Source organism: Hyperolius riggenbachi, chromosome 9 (genome assembly GCF_040937935.1).
Source record: "Hyperolius riggenbachi isolate aHypRig1 chromosome 9, aHypRig1.pri, whole genome shotgun sequence".
Taxonomy (NCBI): domain Eukaryota; kingdom Metazoa; phylum Chordata; class Amphibia; order Anura; family Hyperoliidae; genus Hyperolius; species Hyperolius riggenbachi.
The window spans coordinates 30653211-30662450 of NC_090654.1; the positions used below are offsets into that span (position 1 = coordinate 30653211).

The window sequence follows — 9240 nt, forward strand, 5'->3', positions numbered from 1 at the left end:
CTGTGACAAGAAGGGTGGGGGTTTCGTTGCCCATGACTAACACGGGGGTTGATTACATTGTATAAAAAAGTAATACACATTACCAGTCCATGATTATGACGCAGTAAGATCAATGGCCAGAAAACCTCTCAGCCGTCAAAGCTGCAGCTGGAGATTTCAATCACTTGTTTACATTTCCATTTTTAAAAATTCTGATAAATCTGCCGAGGCCGGGTATTAGGCCTCAAGTACAGATTCTGTAGTAGCAAAAATAAAAAAAAAATCCTACACTGAACCTGTTGGGGCTCACAAGCAAGAAGAGGGTACTGCTGCTAAAGTGTAGGTATCCGTCATGATGTTCCAATCTCAGGTCTACACTGAATAGAGGACTTGAGTCCCACCTCTTCCTGTTGGCCAATAACCAATGAGAGCACAGTTAATGGCAGTGGAGTTGCTCTCAGGAAGGGGTGGAAAAGAAAACCAGTCCAGATGTCTACCCATTGGAAGCCTGAGATTGTGGCTAGAGCACTAAAAAGGAGCTGGACTGGAAACCAGCTGCCTGCACATAAACGGCAGTGTAAGTTTGGAACTGCCACAAGCCCTAACAGGTTCTCTTTAAATATGGCACTATGTAGAACACAGCAGCAGATTTTGGTCCGTACGCAAGCCAGCTTTTAGTCTGCCGACCTTGCGGTTTTGTTTTGGCTGGACAGGCAGAGTACTTAGGATAACATTGTGACAGGTGCTCATGCAAGCAGCACAATAGATCAGATAAAACAAGAGGATGGTTACAGGAATGTTTAAACATAACAGGACACGGCTGTCGGGGTGGCAGGTGCCTGGTCCGGTTGGCGGTGGAGGTGGGGTGCAGGAAAGGGCAGGGGCGGTGCCTCTGGCAGTGACATCACGCCTACAAGCTGTGCAATTCTTGCAGAGTGTCGTCCAACATCTTCTGCATCTTACAGTTCTCATCCTTGGTACTTCTAAGCTTATCTGTGGGGGGAGAAAGAGGGACAATAGGTTAGAGAACAAGCAGCTGCATAGCCAGGGGCTTTATGGACCCCCACAGCAGCACAGCTGCCAACTTTATAACACTGTGCAAAAGAGAGGGGGCGGCTCCAGAAAAATCAGATGCAAGGATGGATCTGATTGGCTTATAGGAAGCCTAACCCCCCCCCCCCCCCAAAAAAAAAAGGGTTTCACTTACCTGGGGCTTCTACCAGCCCCCTGCAACCATCCTGTGCCCTCGTCGTCATTCCTGGATTCTCTGGTTCCCCTCCGCCAGCTAGTTTCGGTTTTGCCGACTTGAAGTCGGCAGGCCACCACACGCATCATTACACATTACCACGGTTACAGGATGCTATAGCGGGTGTCAATGTGTACAAAGATACATGTCGACACCCACTATAGCATCCTGTAACTGCGGTAACGTGTGTAATATGCGTGGCAGGCTGCCGACTGAGTCGGCAAAAACAAAACTTGCGAGGGACCAGAGGAACCCGGGAGTGACGTTGAGGGCACAGGATAGCTGCAGGGGGCTGGTAGACGCAACGCACCAGGTAAGCGAAACTCATTTCTGGGTTGAAGGCTGCCATATTTATTTCCTTTTAAACAATACCAGTTGCGTAGCAGCCCTGCTGGAGTGTCTGAATAATGCCAGAAACAAACATGCATCTAATCTTCAAAAAAAAGTCAAAAACACCTGATCTGCTGCACACTTCTTCAGGGTCTGTGGCTGAAAGTATTAGAGGACGATGATCAGCGGGATAGCCAGGCAACTGGTATTGCTTAAAAGGAAATAAATATGGCAGCCTTCATATCCCTCACTTCCACTGCCCTTTAAGTAACAGGCCCCTCCCTCAGTAAGTAAAAGGCCCGTAAAGATCTCAACTTCGTGGTAAAAAGCAGCAGTAATTTGTCTGCAGACAAGTCACACTGTAGCTCTCCTTAGTGTGTGGCTACCTTTATGGTTGTAAATGATCTTGCAGTTGAAGGACACCTGAAGTGAAGTATATGGAGGCTGCTATATTTATTTCCTATATAACAATACCAGTTGCCTGGCAGCCCTGCTGATCTGTTTGTCTGCAGTAGTGTCCAAATCACACACCAGCCAAACTTGCAGCTAATCTAGTCAAACTCCCGATCTGCTGCATGCTTGTTCAGGGTCTATGGTTAAAAGTATTAGAGGCAGAGGATCAGCGGGACTGCCAGGCAACTAGCATTGTTTAAAAGGAAATAAATATGGCAGCCTCCATATCACTCAGTTCAGGTGTACTTTATATCATTAATTGAATCTGTGCAGCAACATGTCCCATCAATCATCTTACCGAAATTGGTTGAAAACGATTGGACAGGATGTAACATCTTGAACGATCGGGGAGAATTGATGATCTATAGCATTGCACTGCTACTTTGCAGATATTTTAGAGTCCAGCATTGAAAATCGAACAGTGTCTGGAAGGAATCGATCCCTCTCTGATTAGAGAAAGATCGATTGTTTTGCCACATCAGGCGACAACCTACTAGTGTGTAGCTGGCTAAAGTGACGAGTGTGAACTGCATGCATACTACAGTGTAGATATGGGAGGACCTCCCTAGAGCTTGCACCTTTGTGAACTCGGCCATAGTGCTTCCCATGTTTTCTGACACTAGTACATTGGCAGCAGGTCCCCCAATGTCAGCATTTTCCTTGAATATGATCTAGTACCTCTAGAGGGCGCTGTGTTACCCACCTTTTTCGGCAGCCACCTGCTACAGGTAGTGATCACACGGCTGGCTACAAAAGACCTTTGAAGGACCTGATAAAAATGATTCACTTTCTTTGAAGTCCATGCAAAAACAATTATTTGCTGAGTAATGCAAAAAGACTTCTGTAGATATAGAATTATTTCATAGATCCACCTGGTTGGACATTTCTAGGAGATGGTATCTATAAGTCATCAAGTTTCAGACCTTCAACTCAATTTCTCACACAAATGAGCTTTTCAGATTGCAAATGCAATTTGGTCATATTGTCTTGGCCAGGTGACCAAACAAATGTGAAAATTAAGTTAATGACTTTTATACAAACATTACAATAACCTCCTTAGTAAATAGACTATAGAAATCCTGTGTAACAGAGATGACATTCAGTGGTGGTTTAATTGAAGTACCCCAACCTTCCACAAGGTGGCCTCATGGGACATTTTATCAGTAATATTACTGTAACTCAAAACGGATTTCCATAGCGACCACAAAAGGGAATCCCTTAGCAACCACTTTTCCTTTTTAATTGCTCTTTTGGGACACAGGCACAGCCATATCCAAGGACGACACACATAGATGGAAGAGACCAGGAGGCAGTGTGTGGCGCCACAGACGATAGAAAATCCGTGCCTAGTGTGTAGAAATATTCAATACCTGTCAGATCAAATCTGATGGTGCTGGGGCTCTCCTCAGCCCCAGTACGTGACCCCAACCGCTCTCCTCAGCCCCAGCACCTGACCCCCAACCGCTCTCCTCAGCCCCAGCACCTGACCCCAACCGCTCTCCTCCGCCCCCAGCACCTGACCCCCAACCGCTCTCCTCCGCCCCAGCACCTGACCCAAACCGCTCTCCTCCGCCCCAGCACCTGCCCCCCAACCGCTCTCCTCCGCCCCAAGCACCTGACCCCAACCGCTCTCCTCCGCCCCCAGCACCTGACCCCAACCGCTCTCCTCCGCCCCCAGCACCTGACCCCAACCGCTCTCCTCCGCCCCCAGCACCTGACCCCAACCGCTCTCCTCCGCCCCAAGCACCTGACCCCAACCGCTCTCCTCAGCCCCAAGCACCTGACCCCAACCGCTCTCCTCAGCCCCAAGCACCTGACCCCAACCGCTCTCCTCAGCCCCAAGCACCTGACCCCAACCGCTCTCCTCAGCCCCAGCACCTGACCCCAACCGCTCTCCTCAGCCCCAAGCACCTGACCCCAACCGCTCTCCTCCGCCCCAGCACCTGACCCCAACCGCTCTCCTCAGCCCCAGCACCTGACCCCAACCGCTCTCCTCAGCCCCAGCACCTGACCCCAACCGCTCTCCTCAGCCCCCAGCACCTGACCCCAACCGCTCTCCTCAGCCCCAGCACCTGACCCCAACCGCTCTCCTCACCCCCCAGCACCTGACCCCAACCGCTCTCCTCAGCTCTAAGGGCGGGTTTCCATTGCAAAGTGATGCGAATGTGGCTAAGCCGCATCGCATCACTTCTGCCGCCGGCCGCATCACTTCCATGGGGGAGATAGGACACGGCTGCGGTCAGATGCAGGCGTGTGAAAATCTGCAGCATGCTGCAGATTCTCGCATCGCACCGCAACATGCACGCAGTGGAAACTCTTCCACTGGCGTGCATGTGTTTCAGCACACCTGCGGTGTGATGCGGCTATGTAGCCGTATCGCACCGTACCTAGTGGAAACGAGCCCTAACCGTTCTCCTCAGCCCTAGCAGACCCCAAGGACCAGTTTCCACTACATGCAGATTGGATGCAGAAAAACTGACTCCAATGAATGTATGGGAAAATCTGCATCAGAAAAATCGTGTTTAGTGGAAACAGGCCTATAGGCATTTATTGGAGTCTGTTTTTCTGCATCCAATCTGCATGTAGTGGAAATAGGCCCCAACCGCACTCCTACGCCTAACAGACCCCAACCGCTCTCCTCAGCCCTAGCAACAAAAGTCTACCTGTAGTCACTGAACTTCCACCAGTCAACCATTCATTTGATTAAGAAATCAGGTGTCATATTCCACTAAATAAGACCCCATCTGCTTCCTCTGTCCCAGCAAGAAGTCTTCCCACCTCCCTAAACACTGTCACCCCATAATAATATAATGGTTGAAGAAGTCCCTTCTATACTAATATCAAAGAGGAGACACAGAGAGCCCAATATAGTGTAGTCTGTACTGGAAATGTGGGTGTGAAAGGGTAAGTATAGTATTGTACTCACAAATCTGGGTTACCATCCAGGCAACCACTAGGTAGGCAGGTGGGGAGTATTAGACCTGTCCCCTCTCAGAAATAAGAAATCACTCTCTGCAGATCGGAAGAAAAAGGGGCCAAATCCTCTCCACCATTGGTGGATACGATAATTGTACAGCTGTACATAGGCACCAGTAGTATAAAAAGTGCTAAAAACTTTAAAAAGGGAGAAGGTAGCGGTGGACTTACCACCCCGAGGTAGACAAGATAATGTTGATTTTTTTTTGCAACAAAAACAATTTATAAACTCCAGACAAGTGCAACGCGTTTCGCAGGCATATCCCACTTCATCAGGCTATAACAAGGAGTACAAACTGTAGGACAGAGGGGGAAAAAAAACAAAAACCAAAAACACACACTTAGGCTACTTGCACACCAAGACGTTGCGTTAGGTGCTACGTCAAGGTCGCATAACGTGCCCCTAACGCAAGGCCTGGTGCTCTTCGATGTGGACGTCAGAGTGAGCCCGCCGGCCAATCGCCGCACAGAGCGGCCGCTCCAGGAAGTAAACACTGCACGTCACAACGTGCAGTGAATATTAGCCATGTGCCTGGCCGCTCTCCGCTCCTCCCCAACATTACTGAGCATGTGCAGACAGTCTAACGCGGCTTAAGCCACTGTAACGCTGTAGTATGCTGCACTTTCTGAAGAACGCGCAGCGCTACATGTAACGCAACGTGGGCAGTGTGAACAGCCCACTTGTGTTACATTGCTGTGCGTTGGTGGAGCGTTACAGGCTGCACTAACGTGCACCTGTAACGTCTTAGTGTGTAAGCAGCCTTAGGCCAAGTACCAGTGCATGGCGATACTGAATAGTTTTGTCATGGTAAAAAAATTTTTGGGGGGCGAATGTCAGTGCGGGGCAGTATTAGGTGGTAGTGATTCGTAGAGGTACATACATATCAGTGCAATCTGATAAATGTTGGTATCTAATATGACCACTTCTCAATGGACATATTAGATACCAACGCTTAGCTTGCACTGGTACATCTGTACCTCTACGAATCACTACCACCTAATACTACCCCGCACTATTCACACCCCAAAAAAATGTTTTTACTATGACAAATCCTTTTTCTCTGTCCTACAGTTTGTAGTTCTTGTTATAGCCTGATGAAGTGAGATATGCCCACAAAATGCGTTGCACTTGTCTGAAGTATGTAAATAAATTGTTATATATTGTATATTCTATGGATACTAAAATCACTTGTGCGCTAATGGAGCGGCTGGTGTATGTGGAAGAGTCTAGAATGTACAGGTGTCCACCAATAAGAGGTCACCAGTGATTTGCCATACTTGATCAAAGGACTGGCCATTTCTTGCAGGATCTTATTTTGTAGGCCTGTCAGCCGGCCCCATCCCCTCTCCATAGAACAGGTGGAGCGTATCCTTACAGATTTTACATCTCTATGAAGGGCACCCATGCCAAACGATGCATGTTCATCCTTGGAATGTAGTAAAAAAGGAACCCGAGGTGAGCGACATATGGAGGCTGCCATATTTATTCCCTTTAACCAATACCAGTTGCCTGGCTGTCCTGCTAATTTCTTTGGCTACAGTAGTGTCTGAATCCCACCAGAAACAAGCATGCAGCAAATCTGGTCAGATTTTTATCAGAAACAGCAGATATGCTGCATGCTTGTTCAGGGTATATGCCTGAAAGTATGAGGAAGAGGCAGAGCAGGACAGCCAGGCAATGTGCATTAATATTTACCACTGCGCACATGTGCAGTAGTGGCTCTCCGCTCGGGCAGAAATAGCCGAGCCTGATCAGGTCTGCTCTACTGCGCAGGCGCGTACAGCTATTTCCGCAGGAGCCCGAACGGAGCGCCACTAGCGGCCGACAAGGAGATCCATGGGGGTTCCAAGCGCTGGATCACCTCTGGTGAGGATGGGGGAAGCCTCATTAGGATCCAGAGCAGGCATGGGCAAACTTGGCCCTCCAGCTGTTACAGAACTACAAGTCCCACAATGCATTGCAGGAGTCTGACAGCCACAGTCATGACTCAAAGGCAAATGCATTGTGGGACTTGTAGTTCCGTAACAGCAGGAGGGCCAAGTTTGCCCATGCCTGATCCAGAGGCTTCCCCCTCCTAAGGCAAGTCCCCCAGGGCAGATTTTTTTAAACACTGTGTGGCTGTTAAAGCAATGCTGTAATGAGGATTCTGGTTTAACCAGCTGGGACTTCCATGATGGGAGTGATGCTTACTTTGCGGTCATCTCTTTCAGGGATAGCGTCTGCACCTGTTCAGGGAGAGGCAGAGTTATTCCACGGAGTGCTTCCGCTGGGGAGGCGGGCAGTGCTGGTGACCAAGCAACATTCCATCGTGTGTGACAAATCATATCGCTAGGGCTGCTTGTGTGACACCCGCTGAGCATCAGTCGGGAGGCCAGCGGGAAGCGCACAGCCACACACGGGACAGCAGGCGGAAAAGCAGAAGACTGGATACAGAGACACGCACTCATACATACAAGCACATTATACATCTGAACACCACTAATGCCTTTATCATGTGCTTTACAGAGATCACACAAGTCATATTGGTGTCCCTCAAAGGTCCTCATACACATGCCGGTGCTGTAGAGGTAAGAAAGCTCTACTCCGTTTAAAAGCCACTACAGATGTGGTGGAAGAGAAATTCACAATAAATAATGGAATACAGTAAAATCCAGGGCTGTGGAGTCGGTACAAAAATAGACTCAGTTCATGAAACCACCGACTCCAGGTACCCAAAATGGCTCTGACCCCACAGCCCTGGTAAAATCCCTTTATACTACTCACAAAACCTGATTACAGTAAACTAATACAATTATTACCTCAGAAGTAGGACTAAAATGTAACTTCATTTACATTTATAAAATAGAACATTAAAAAAAACAAACAAAAAAACAGTCATAGCGTGTCCGCTCATGACTAGAGTTGGGCCGAACCTCCGATTTTAGGTTCGCGAACCCTGTTCGCGAACTTCCGCGAAAGGTTCGGTTCGCGAAAAAGTTCGCAAACCGCCATAGACTTCAATGGGGAGGCGAACTTTCAAAGTTTTAAAAAATTCTATCAACTGGAAAAATGATAGAAAACATGTTTCAAAAGCTCTAATACCTGGAGCCACACCTAATTGAGTGAAATACACATCACTGCTGGAGGACCCACCCGCCTCCAAGCAAGGTCCTTTATACCATTTGCCTGCCTACACTAATTAGTTATGGGACAGCTGCTACACTCTCTGCTAGGGAGATTTTAATTGGCCTCCCTCCTCCCTCCTCCCACCCTTCTACCTACCTACCGGAGGGAGGAGGGTCTCTTCTGCCAGGGAATTATACTATTTTAAAAACCAGTATACATCATACCATAGCTGGTACATCATACCATAGCTGGGAATACATACATGAGTATACATCATACCATAGCTGGGAGTCGAACCCAGATCTCACTGTGTGGTGGACACGTCACCCTAAGCACTGTACCACTACAGAAGTAAGTGAAACTAGCCTAAAATGTAACATTTATGCTCAATGCAATAGAACCATTAGGTTGCTTAAAGGAGAACTGTAGTGAGAGGTATATGGAGGCTGCCATATTGATTTCCTTTTAAGCTATACCAGTTGCCTGGCAGCCCTGCTGATCTATTTGGCTGCAGTAGTGTGAATCACACCAGAAACAAGCATGCAGCTAATCTTGTCAGATCTTACAAAAATGTCAAACACCAGATCATACCATAGCTGGGAATCAAACCCAGATCTCACTGTGTGGTGGGCACGTCACCCTAAGCACTGTACCACTACAGAAGTAAGTGAAGCTAGCCTAAAATGTAACATTTATGCTCAATGCAATAGAACCATTAGGTTGCTTAAAGGAGAACTGTAGTGAGGTATATGGAGGCTGCCATATTGATTTCCTTTTAAGCTATACCAGTTGCCTGGCAGCCCTGCTGATCTATTTGGCTGCAGTAGTGTGAATCACACCAGAAACAAGCATGCAGCTAATTTTTCCTTTTAAAATAATACCAGTTGCCTGAATTGCCTGCTGATCCTGTGTCTCTAATACTTTTAGCCACAGCCCCTGAACAAGCATGCAGATCAGGTGCTCTGACTGAAGTCAGACTGGATTAGCTGCATGCTTGTTTCAGGGTGTGATTCAGCCACTATTGCAGTCACAAAGATCAGCTGGACTGCCAGGCAACTGGTATTGTTTACAGGAAACAGCCATATCACTCTCAGTTAAGGTTCCCTTTAAAGGAGAACTGTAGTGAAAGGTATATGGAGGCTACCATATT

General features: G+C 47.9%; 1 long non-coding RNA gene across 1 annotated transcript; it reads right to left on the reverse strand.

Annotated features, from left to right (window-relative positions):
* Positions 1-762: 762 nt before the first annotated feature.
* On the reverse strand, positions 763-7213 carry LOC137531528 (uncharacterized). The gene is made up of 2 exons (XR_011023659.1): positions 7176-7213; positions 763-972 (listed from the first exon to the last, which is right to left on the reverse strand). It is a non-coding gene; the product is annotated as an uncharacterized lncRNA (long non-coding RNA).
* Positions 7214-9240: the final 2027 nt, after the last annotated feature.